The sequence below is a fragment of the Chrysemys picta genome, chromosome 18 (assembly GCF_011386835.1).
Source record: "Chrysemys picta bellii isolate R12L10 chromosome 18, ASM1138683v2, whole genome shotgun sequence".
Taxonomy (NCBI): domain Eukaryota; kingdom Metazoa; phylum Chordata; order Testudines; family Emydidae; genus Chrysemys; species Chrysemys picta.
The window spans coordinates 17,064,880-17,077,984 of NC_088808.1; the positions used below are offsets into that span (position 1 = coordinate 17,064,880).

At 52.3% G+C, this 13,105-nt stretch overlaps 1 protein-coding gene across 4 annotated transcripts in view; it reads right to left on the minus strand.

The window, feature by feature from the left end:
- The window catches only part of RALGDS (ral guanine nucleotide dissociation stimulator), a 103,034-nt gene that overhangs the window by 61,959 nt on the left and 27,970 nt on the right, over positions 1-13,105 (minus strand). The window lies entirely within an intron of this gene.

The following is a 13,105-nucleotide window of genomic DNA, read 5'->3' on the forward strand; positions in this document are numbered from 1 at the left end:
GTGGCCTGTGCTTTTTATTGTCACAACAGGGAGAAGGTAGCCCCCGGGTCTAATCTCCCGGAAGAGTGAACGGCCGTGGTTTTGGAGGACGTCACCCCAACGTGTAATGATTAGGCTTAACTCCTCGCACAGCAAACCCCGTTCCCCACTGAGTGAGGATGAGCCACAGTTCAGAAATCGAACCTGAGCTGCATGGAGTAGCAGAAGGAAGGCATCAGACGCCTGGGAAGCCCCATTCCTTCCCTGCACTCCCCTTGCTCTAGCAGGATAGTAATTAGCTGCTGGCCCCTACCCATATCACATTACTGTCCTCTCCCTTTGCCAGCTCAGTGTGATGGCTGGTGCATTGCGGGAGGGAGAACTCAGCCTTGGCCACCCCTCCTCCCACATGGTAGATGGGGGAAGAAAGGAGAAAGGGCACAGCCCCTGGATCCAAGACCCGGGAAGGCCATGCAGCAGTGTATGGAGGCCCTTATGCCCTTGTGTGGCAGCTCAGTCCGGGGGCAATCTAGCCCCACATGATTGATTTAAATTACAGCACTTGTTTGAATTGCTACAACAAACCACATCAGTCAATATATTGACTTGACTTTTTTTTTTTTTAAGAAGGCACCCACCCACCGTCCTATTCACATGTACACACAGCCTTCCTAGCGCTCCCTACAGCAGCCAGTTTTCTGATGGCACCGTCCTAAGCCCATCCGCCGTGATGCAAACTGACAGCTGACAGCAAATTGTATTGACAGACCCTTATTGAATGAAACTGTTCAGCAGCAGCCAATCGGGTTCCATCAGTCCCACAGCCAGTGCTTAATTTGTGCTCTAGGAGCGGCAGTTCATAGCCCCAGCACCTCTGGGCTTGCTGCATCAGTTACGAATGTAAAAAAAATTGCTTGAACCCCGGCACCGCTTTCATTACAAATTAGTCACTGCCCACAGACAGTTTGCTAAATTATTCTGTCCAGCTGCAGCGCTCAGAAAGGTAACGAATTACAATCCTTGACCACGTGCCCCAACAGGGCTTGATTATGGATCATTCCACAAACTGCAACAGCAGACACTTTACGGAGTGAGATGACCTAGTGACGTCAGGATGAAAAATGAGAGCGGAAGGGGAGAGGAATGAAGAGGCAGAAGCAAGGGAGAGAAATTACCAACTCAGATGGAATGCGGAGGAGGCAGAGTGATAGAGAAAAGCCATCCCAGACTCCAGGAGCTGCAGAGAAGAAGGCTCTCGCACCAGCAGTAATGGGATAGAGGGACGGCGGGTGCTAGGTGAACAGAATGAACGAGGAGGGAAAAGCAGTGACAGAGACAAGGTTTAGGGTGGAACCATTCACATCAAGCCATGTCCTCAGTTAGTGTAAACTGGGATAGTTCCACTGGAATTACCCCGCTCTACACCAGCTGAGGATCTGGCACATGGTATTTTACCCACGTTTCATTCTAATTTTTGCCCTGCAACAGTTACCACCAGAAGTGGACAAAACACAGTCATTTATTCTCGTACCCTGAAAGCAGGTCGATCGCACAATTGCAGGAAGTGGCAACTCTTTCCCAGTTTGCAGCACGCTGACCATTAAAGTTGCTTTAACTGCACCAATCCCACCACTTGTGCAATGGCACCCCGCCAGCGCTGTTCATTCAAATGCAATATTGCTACATTACCCCTCCTACAAGGGGACGCTATTTCTAGGTGCTCAGTGGTGCATGAATGTCCCTCTGCTGGAGCCCAATGGGAGCACCCAACGCCGTCTCTCCCAATTTCCCTGGCACCTCCCAGCCGCAGCTGGAAGATATGATCCGAGCAATAGAGTCTGGACTGACGGATCATGGAAAGCGCATGCTCTAGTTGGTGTTGGCCTGTGATCCACACGCCAGATAAAGCTGGGAAAGCAGTAGACAGCCAGCCTAGAGGAAAGAAAAGGAATTCAGGGCAAAGCACCCTAATGGGGCAGCCTGGCAGGTGCTGGAACAATTTGTATAGTGGGGGTGCTGAGAACTATTGAACCAAACTGAATATGATGAAAACCACTTCAAGCCAGGGGGTCCGGCAGCACCCCAGCACCTATGTAGCCTGGCCCTCCAATGCCCCTCACCGGGAGGGTCTGCAGCATCTCGCCCCATCCCACAGAAACCTGCCATTGGGTCTGTCAGTGCACTGTCATTTTAGTGCCAGTGAAAGGTGATGGTCTCACAGCCCCGGGGTCTGATGTCTTCCGTTACCACCTGGGCAGTTTCACCACATGCTGGCCCACCCTGATCACATCCCACTGGGGCCAGGGGTGGAGAGAGGTGGCTGACTTGTAGAGGATCCGTTTCCCCACCTGAGGCAAACCTCCCCAGGGTCTCTGAAGGGAAGGCCTGCTCTGAATAACCGACTGGGCCTACAGCTTGGGAGGGCAAAGACTTCCTGCCTCTAACAGCACATTATAAACTTCACCAGCATACATTTCTGGAGAGATCAGATGTTACCCTAGCGTGTGCATGTGATGTAGAGGAAACCAGTGTGAGGGAATTGCTGTGGAGGCGAGGAGACCGAGAGTGCATTGGATAGCGGGATGACTGGGTGTATGAATGAGGTTTCCACGGCCAAGCACCAATGGACAAACGGGCACAGGAGATCAGGCCCCAGGAGTAACCCTAGCCTGCGTGGTTCCTACCTGCCTGACAGACAAGGGAGGGGCAACCCTCGGCCAGCTTGTCACGCCAATATAGTCTCGCCAAATTGACTGATGCTCACGCTGCCTTCAGTGCGTGTTGCTGGGATGGGCACCGCAGCAACCTTGTGTTATTTATTTCCAGTGATAAATGTACACAAAGAGGTGCCCTTCTGAAACCTCTCGCTGCCTCCGACACCCGTGAACAGGGACGTATAACCAAACCCGGCACCTACCCCCACACAGCCCCCTCACTTCCTCAGCTAAATGGCACCCAACTCCCACTCACCACACAAGCTATGAGAACACCCCCAAACCAGGCACCTCCCTCCTCCGAAGCCTGAGCAAAACGATTCTTCCAGGTGACCAACAAACCTGAGCTATTTCAGCCCTCAAGGCTCCAAAGCAGAGGGCCCCTCACAGAGAAAACTCTGGGCAAACAAAGGGTTTGGCTGGGATTATTAATTACATTCCCATTTAATGCGACTGGCCAATGTTTGCAGAGTGCTTTGAAGATGAAAAGCACGGAGAGCCGCGTGGGGTTATTCTTGGCATTTGCTGCTGAGTCGTTTTTTGCTGAGTCTTGAAACCAACGTTAAAGAAAACGTGAGGCCTGTTAAATGAAACACACGTCACCGGCTGGGTTATTCTCAGGGAATAAAGCACAGACAGGCAGGAGAATCTACAACAGGCCTGGCCGACAATGACAATTTTAGGGCAGGCCCCCCCTGTTTCTCTGGCACCCGGGCAGCCCCATTAGGGCTAGCAACCATGGGAACCCCAGTGTAGCCAGCCACGCTGCCATCCAGTCCTGCTTAGAACAGGGTGAGACACCTCTCGAAACCAGTCTACGCCAGCGCTCCTACAGCAGGGGCTGTGCGGGGCTAGAGCAAGAGAACACGGGGGGTCTAAAATGATCAGCGCAGATACAGTCCTCATGTTTCGTGGTGCCCAACTCAGCTCTCAGCCTGGCTGGTGCAAACCCAGCGTAACCTCACTGGCTTGACAGAACACCCTCTGGATGTGAGAGGAGGATTTGGTCCGGATCACTTCTTCTGTGGTTTCTAGCTTCCTCCAAAGAAACCAGCCCATCCCCCGCACCGTGCCGCAGAAGGGCTTGGTGCGCTGTGCTGAGAGCGAGGGGAGAGGGTGTGCTGTTTTGAACGACTGCCTTCGCCAGGAAACAGTCCCACTTTTAGTTTGCAGCTCCACCCTCCCGATAACATCTCCAGTGCAGGGGCAGTGGAAAAGACACGGCGTATGAGATAAACATGCCAATGTCTTTGATTCATTACGGTCAGTCCATTCAAACAGCCTGTGCGCTGGCGAAGCCTCCGGATTAATCCAGACACAGGCTGAGCACCAGCCAGGCACATCAGCAAAACGTTTCTGCTCCGTTCACGCTTGCACAGCCACAGACAGGGAGGCACTTAATGCTGACGAGGAGGCCAGGAGAGGCAGGCGGGCTGTGTGACAGCTTGAGATGTGCTGATCCTAGTAGGGTGACCAGACAGCAAATGTGAAAAATCAGGACAGAGGATGGGGGGTAATAGGAGTCTATATAAGAAAAAGACCCAAAAATCGGGACTGTCCCTATAAAATCGGGACATCTGGTCACCCTAGATCCTAGGCAGCAGACTACTCCCTACGGCTCTCAGCATCACAGGGCTATTCCCTTTGGGAAGTTGTTAGCAGTGAGTGGGGGGGGGGAAGGAGCCGGGTTGGGAGCCCTGGAGAATGAAGTTTCTGACCCAAAAGGATCATGTGGATGGGTGAGAGGATACAGCAGGGCATTCTCTATACTCATTCCCTAAAAGAGAAACCTTCTACATTTCACTCTTCCATGAAAATCTATCAGGTTTTATAGATGGGGAAACAGGCACAGAGACAAGACGAGATTTCCCCAGGATCGGCCAGCAGCAGAACCTTCTGCTGAGTCTCAATCCAATGCTCCATCCTCTAGGCCACACTGCCTCCCCTGTGCACCAGTCCTTCCTTTTGTGATAGCTTTTACTTGGGGAGGAGGATTAAACCCCAGTAAAAGGGTATGAGGTTGGCAGTCTGCTCTAAGGGATTGCGCATGGACCTGGAAGTTCAGCCCTTCGGAGTTCTAACCCTGGCTCTACCTCTGACTCACTGTAGGAACCTGAGCCCATCCTCTGCGCGCAAGGGCACAACAGTATTCTCTCTAGGAGCCTTGCACGGTCAGATTAGTTGATGTTTGCACAGTGCTTTGAAGCTGTCAAGTGCTGTAGACAGTAAATTACCAGCTCATTACAGCTGATCTGAAAGTTCTTTTTGTACGTGCCATAGGACAGTGTTAAACCTAAGATACCCAGGGCTTGCAGCCCGCTTTTACCCCTAAAGCCCAACTGCACAAAGCACTGAATGTGGCAGGGAACAATCCAGCACTGGGCTAAAATGGGCCCTAAAATATCTTTTCCATCTCCTGTCTCTTGGTGCCTGAGCCTGGATCTAAGGTCAAAACTAAGTGTTTATCTTCCAGCTTCCTGCGTGCTGGGGAAAAATATATTAAAGGAATAAATGAGCATGTGAAATACAATTTAACTAATTAGCCCATTTGAGTGGAGAATATTTTCTAAGATCTTTGAAGTCAAACTTGCTGTTCAGGTAACTACATCACAGAGAGGGATGGGAACGAAGAGGGACGGACCCTCGGGAACATCTCTGAGTAAAGGGTGGAATTTGGAAAAGCATCCAAGTGACAGAGATACACAAGGACTTGTGCTCCCGTGTCACCTACGGCTTGTTTGCACAGGAAAGTTTTACCAGTGATACTGGTATCGTTACCCTGGTATAGTTATACCACTATATGATGACTGCTGTTCTGTATTAGAGTGGCTGTTTTGATTTTCATTAAACCCCTTCCAAAGCAACATAAGCTAAACAGGGGGAAAGGCCCTCACATATTGGAATAAGTGTCCACAGTTATTTTTCTCTGTAACTGCATTATGTAGCGCTTAGATACTACAGTGATGTGGGTTATATAAATGGCAAAAGGTTGTGTTGCACTGCATTACATTGCAGCATGCTGTAGCCAGGAACTGACTGTATACATTGCATTTGACCCTGCAGTGCATTGTAATACAACACTGGACTGACTGTATTGCATTATAATGCATTGCTGTACAAGAGTGGATTGATTGCATTGCTTTACAGCATAATGGGGACTTGAACCTCTGATCTCCTGCACCAAGCGAGCCAAACCCCTCAGCTGACATACGCTATTACAGGGAGCAATGCCCAGTACAGTAACATCAGAATGGGACATATTGCACTGGTCTCTCCTGAGCTTGCAGCTTCCCACAGTCTCTCAGGGTGCGGATGTTGCTGGTTCAGTTGGCAAAGCAGCGTACTGTAAAGTGCCATTTGATGAAGCATTTACAAATATGCCAGAGATGCCCCCAAAAGCCTGTGTGCATTGCTTGCAGCAGCCAGTGGATTGATTTCCCCTTCTCGGATCGGCTTTCACAACCATAGACGCAGTTGCTCTTTTGCTGGCAAAGCACTTTAGCAATCCTTTCCCAGTTTGCCTTTCTTGCTGTTTGGGGGGGGGGGGGGATTTTGCAATTGTTTCTGCTGAGTTATGGAAGTGAGAGGCCAAGAGCATTATCTGAACCGGGGCGGGCGAGCCTGTCAAGTTTCCTGCCCAGCTCTGCCAATGCCCCTCGACCGGACCTACTCACTGTGGTAAGTGAGCCGAAGGGTTTGGGTCACACGGTGCAGGGCACAGGTTCAAGAACCTGCCAAGCTTCTGTATAAGCTCAGACACCGGCAGCCTGATCCAAAACCCACGGAGTTACTGAGAGTCACTTCACACCATGTTCAATGGGCTCTAGTCTAGACAAGACCCTGGGCAGCAGTGTGGTCTTGATACATTAGACAAAAGCACTGTATGACGAGAGGAGGGCCGAGCCATTTAGCGTTACTTGGCACCAAACGAATACCTTGCAACCCAGGACCTCAGAGCACTTTGCAGCCCTTCGTGTGCTAACTCTCACAACCCCCTGTGAGGGAGGCTGGGGTTACCAAGCCCCATCTTACAGACAGGGAACCTGAGAGATAAAGTGACCTGCCCACAGTCACGCAGCAAGTCAATGGCAGAATTTGGAGTAGAACCCAGAACTCCTCCCCCCAGGTCTGTGCTCCAATTACTAGACAGCTCTTCCTGTGCTCCTGGACACGCCCTGCAGGTGAGGGGAGCTCTCCAAATTCTGCTGCCCCCTGGCTGGTTTCAGGGCGATGGGGAAGGGCCCCATTCTCAGGGAGAGGCGTTTTTGCGGGTGTGCTGCACCCCAGCCTAGAGAAGGATATTGCACAGAGACTCAGTGTGAAGTTGCTGGGCAGGAGCCCTTGTTATCACTCAGCAAAGGGCCCCCAGTGCAATTACTTCGGTTTTAAAAACACACAAAGCCAATTGTCCGTCTCCCCCTCGCCTGCGGGCGGGACGCGTCCGGGACACTGAGCCTGGGGCCAGGCCAGGAGTTCCCATCAGGGACGGCAAAGGGCCGCCTGACGTTATCGCCAGATGGACCAACAGCAGCTGCATACCTGGAGAATGATGTCTTCTCCTGGCCCCAAATCACACCAGACGAGATCCTAATCAGAGCCAGAGGCGCAGGCCACAGCAAGGGGCTCCACTTCCCCAGCTGCAGGCAGCCCTTCTAGGTTTCCACGTGAATCTGTCGTCCCGCTCTCCTTCGGGTCTCCTTCTCCATCTGAGCTCCCACCCAAATCCTTCCATCCTCCAGACATCCTGGCCAGCTATCTTTCCAATGTCCAGCTGACCTGAGCCCGTTTCCGTCTTCCCCTAGTGCCTCTCAATAGTCCTCTCCCTGTCCATCTGGCCTCTTGATACCCTGTATCCTTTTGTCCTCGAGAGCGCCTGTCCAGACCCTGCTGTACTCCCGCACGCCTGTCCTTCCCCCAAGGGATGCTTGGACGGGCTTATACATCCACTGGAGCCTCCTGCTTCCCACTGAACAGCAAAGTTCTCATCGTGCTGCAGTGGAACCTCAGTAAGCCCCACACTAGGATGCAGATGCACTGGGGAAATGCAGCACGTTACCCAAGAGGCGGTTAAACACAGTGGTGTAGACAAAGGACAAGTCATGTTTAAAAACATGTCAGCTTGGCACGGTTAACGCACACTTTAGACCTCCTTTTCAAAAACCAAGAGCCACAGCATGGTTTGAGCATTCGCCTGCTAAACCCAGGGTTGTGAGTTCAATCCTTGAGGGGGCCACTTGGGGATCTGGGGCAAAATCAGTACTTGGTCCTGCTAGTGAAGGCAGGGGGCTGGACTCGATGACCTTTCAAGGTCCCTTCCAGTTCTAGGAGATGGGATATCTCCATTAATTATTAATTATTATTAGCACTGGGTGCAAAAATACTTCACTAGCCCTTCAGTCCAAATACGTGATCTGCAGCCCCAGTCATGACAATGGTACTCACCAATTAGTCGTGCAATTGCACAGACCTTCTCCCCCCGCCCACTACACCCCTGGGCTTCCCAGATTTTGAAAATCAGGCCCAGCAACGGTAGTTTTATTGATCCCGTGTTATCAATAGCTCTCAAAACACTTTACAAAGGAAGGTCAGCATCATCCTCCCCATTTTACAGATGGGGAAACTGAGGCACAGAGACACAAAGTGACTTGCCCACAGTCACAATAGAATCCAGGTCTCCTGAAACCCAGGCCAATGCCCTACTTACCAGCCCACTCTGCCTCTTACGACAAGTGGTATGTCTAACCATCCATACAGTCAAATATCTATTAGCTGTCTAGGTTCCTCCATGGCCCCCGTCTCCATCATATCTCCAGCACGCTCCTCACTGTGGTGTTGGACTCCATTACATCACTCATTCATCACAGACCGACTAGTAGGCAGATAGATCCCTCAATCTGATCATGAAAACAATACGAGCAGGAGCTCTTCTCTGCCTTCTCCTGCAAGTGCCCTTCACTGGGTCTCCGAACACTGCACAGCATCTCCTGGCCACAGGAAACACCGTGGTCAAGAGGTGACTGGTGCCAGCTGAACGGGCCAGCACGAACGTGCTTGCAACATCCATCCCAAAGGGATGCACAGCAGCATTGGCTGAGCCTGAACAGAGGCGCTCAGGTGGGACAAATTCTCTATGCTGCAAGCTACTGAGATGGGGCGTGAATTAAGGTCCCCACCAACCGGCGGGGATCCCCTGAAATCCCCTCAGTCGAGCTGGGCTGCTGCATTCTTACCCCATTCCCAGAGCTGCCGAGCAGCATTTCCAGGGCTGCAATGGCAACTGAATCCCAGCAGCGCCTGGTGGGGAATGACTCCGTGGGAAGGTCCCCACTGCCCGCTGTGCCAGAGGCTCCCAACAACCCAAGCCTGTGTGTAATGAACACGTGCTGCAGCTTGTGCCAAGAGGCCCCACGGGATGCAGGCTGGCAGGGGTAGAAGCTGAGGCTGCAGGAAACGTCCTGGGATCAGAATCCAATGCACAATCAAAACTCCAGCAAGTTAATCAGGAGGAGCAGATCTCTCACACACACGCTAGCCTGGCTTACCCGAGTGTGCTAACTCCTTTCATCCACACACACAGTACAGAGTGCCTGCAAGGTGTAGCTGGACATCCCTGCTGTTCATTCATCTCTGCTCTACCTGCAGGTCCCCCGAAATCAGTAAGTTAATTGGCAGTGATTATTTCTAGTGAACTAGGAGTGCTGTACGTGTTGAAGGTCTGGGATACCTGAGAATGCAGGGGTCGGGTTGTGTGTGGAGAAGCTTGCACAGTACCCAGCAGGGAGACAAACTATGTGGAAAGCGTCTTTCACACTAAGACAAACAGGCTCCGCCATATGTTTACGGGTATCTCTCCACCCACTGTGGAAATGCAGCCAACTCTGGGGTGGAACATGGCAGCCTAAAGCAGCCAGCAAAGACGCCACGTTGCTAACCTGGCGATATTGGTGCCTAACCAGGGAGGGAGCAGAGAGGTGGAGCTGGGAAGAGGCGCTGCAGGGGTCTGTTGGCAGTACTATGCTGTTGGCAAAGGGCGCACAGGACTACGTGTCTCCACTGCAAGATAGCAGAGCCTACAGCAACCACAGTGGAGGGGAGTGGGGGGTGATCATCATCAAGTGCAAGGGAAAACGACTCGCTGACATGCCTGGGAGCTTCTGGGAAAGAGCATCAGGGGGTCAGTGACTCAGCCCCTGGCATTCACACACTGCTGAGGCAGCGCAGGCTGGGACCTGCCGTGCTAGGGAAGCTGCTGCCTCCCTTTGCGTGAAGTTCATTTTTTATCTCCCCCGCCTGGTCCCCTCAAATTCTCTCTTGCTAGCAGATCAGAGCGGGGCTGGGGCCAGCTCACTGCGGCAGGGCCCACGTATTCAATCATTTGCTCATTCGTTCTTCCTTCTGCATCTGGATGAACTTCTCTGCTTGGGAAGTTGAGAACATGATCTCACTGACTAGAGGCATGTCCAGTGAAGGGCAGACACAGGACAAAGTTTTCATCCACATAACTTTGCCCAATGTGCCACTGTCCTGATCCACAACATCTCCTGCTGTCCCACACCCCGGCCCCCACGCCGCGCTGCCAGCCCCCCTCGTGAACTGTGTGGTTTGACTACGTGGACAAAGATCCACTGGGGATGAGGAGACCAACTTCCTCTCATGCTTGTAACCTGCAGCAGGATTTGAACACAGGACCCTGGAGACTGCACTCCAAGTTGGGTAGGCTTCCACCCCTTGGGCTGGGAAGGGGGTGGAGTTGGTTTGCTGAGCCAGGGGTTGGGGTGAAATAATCACTGCCTGCAATTTTGGGCTGGGAGTGAGAGACCATGAAAGGTCTTGGGAAATACGTCTCCAAAAGAGTCTGTTTGGGGATCTCCTGGGGGATGGAGAACGGAGGTCAGAGGGTGCAGAGATCCCCCTTTCCAAATACCCAACGGTCCAGGGGCATCAAAGATTTCCAAACTTCACTCCACTGAGAGAAGCAGCCTGGGAAGCGGAGATTCCTCCTTCAGGGGAAATTCCAGGGCAGGCACCCCTGACTGACTCTCCCTGGGTTGGGTCTCCCGGTCCTGGCACAGACGGGCGGCTGAGGCTGCCAGCACAGCAACAGAAGATAGGAGCGTGGGCATGCCAGGAATAATGTGCTCGATTTGGCCTCCCCCAGGGGCAGAGAACGCGAGTGAGCACTTGAGATTGTGCAAGTGGAGTTTCCACATTGGCCCGAGAGATATGGCTCTGGATTTCCCCACCGAAGTTTCCACTATGGCGTGAGCTGTGCCAGCCAGCAGAGGAGAAGTATGAAAGGATGCCAGCTCTGCCAGCATATCTGTATGCAATTGCTCCCCCACTTCCCAGGGCTGACGGACAGGGTTAATTCTTCCCAGGCTTGCAGAGGAACGGCAGGGACTCAGACAAGTTTATACACAGCAAGAACCTGCAGATGCTAATCCTTCTACTCAAAAGCCGCAGTCTGCTCCCAAGCGTTGCCTGCTGACACTCGCCCAGCTGGAATCCAAATGCTCTCTGCTAGAAGCAGGAAGGCCAAGAAGTTGGAAAATGCCAGCACTGCTTTGCGCGTGATGGACAAGAGTGTCTCCCTTCGAGTTAGCTCGACGCCCTGTGTGTGTGTATAGCGGGCGCTTCGTCCTGCTTTCCGCTGGAACACTCCTAAGTTAGGAGAGTCGCGGGACAAAACACAAGCTGTACGCTGAGGGACTCAAGTTGTACTTGCAGTGGGAAAGCTGGGACAGGTTCAGCGACGCTGGTGTAAATCCAGAGTGACTCCTCTTACCTTGGACTCACTCCAATGTAACAGAGCAGAACTCGGAATGTTTACCAGACCGGAGGCCATGGGGAAATGCCCGTTAGCCCTTCCATCCTGAACAGCGGAGCTGGTATGTTCCAGGACAAACACAGCTCTCTGGTGGAGCCAGGGGCATCCCCAAAACAAGCTCTCCCAGGACCAGGATACACCCTGACATTCCAGCCAACAACTGGGCCTCTCACAGTGACTTGGCTGCAAAGACCTGTACATGTTCCAGCAGCTGCAAAGGGGTTAACGGAAACAACTCCTAAAATACAGTGTTTATCCTCTGAAATAAAAGCAAATTTGACTTTGTGCAGTAAAACCAGGAGCGACATTAACAAGGCGAGGCCGTTCCAGAGAAATCCAGGCCAGGGTTTTCTTCTCCTAAATTCAGTCCTGAGAGGCCAGCTCCAGTGAGCATAAAATCCAGTTCAGGCTTTCCTCTTCCTTAGTTTACAATAATTCTCAGGGAATCCTCGACCTGTCCTGGGGCAGCCCCGCTGAGTTCCCTAGGTAATGCTCCAACCTTCACAGGTTAATCCGGCACCTGCTTTCCCTGCCCAGCAGGAATGAATTCTGGACTCACTACACTTCTGAATCTGGTTACATGACAGTAAAACACTCAGCCTGGTTAGGGCTGTCCAAGCCGCTTGGTCCTAAATAGGGTGACCAGATGTCCTGATATTATTGGGACCATCCCACTATTGCAGCTTTGTCTTATATAGGTGCTTCTTATCCCCCACAGGACCCTAATACCCCCCACCCATCCCGAGTTTTCACACTAGCTATCTGGTCACCCTAGCCTTAAGGAACCTGCCAACACACTGCAGACAAAGCAAACAGTGAACAAGATGCCAGGAGGCACTGCCCTAAGAGATACAGGCAAATCAGGTGCTCAGATACCACAGCGGTGAGCACAACAGACATGGGAGGGAGAATGAGATGATAGAAGTGTCAGGATAATGGGACCGCTGGCAGGATCCGGCCCTCTTCGCCCCAGCCCTTTGCGGCACTGGAGGAGGGTGCGGGTTGGCTGCACACCTCTCCTCACTCCCTTGAAACACGAGTCTTCCTGTCTTACTCCTTGCCCCTCCGAGCCGCTCCTGAGAAGCATGGGCTGCCCCCAAGCCTCAGTCACTGGAGTGGGAGTTGCAAGGTGCTGAGCCCCCACCTGCTGCACCTCCCCATGCACAGCCTGGTTACCTAGCTCCAGCCAGCTGTGCGGCAGCCATGCAGGTATCCTCATTACCACAGCCACAGCAGCCAACCAGCAGCTCCTGGCCAAAGCCCTGGGGTGTATCTAATTGCAGCTGCTGGGCGAGTCACTTTTTATTTATGGAGACACTTTCCCAGTCTGCTGAGCAAGGCCTGTTGGGGGTTTCCCACCCTGCTGGGACCGGAAACCACCGCCTGGGCATGTGTGGGAGGGGAGGCACAAGGTCCTTCTTCTTTGGCTTTTTTGGGTCTCTTTAAAATCACTGCCACCACATGGGAATCACATCAATAAATATAATCACTCAAGCAATAAGTGTGACATCAACATCAATACGTTAATTGCACCACTGTCAAGAAATTCAGATTTAATGTCCCTGCAACAACCAAACTCTGCCTG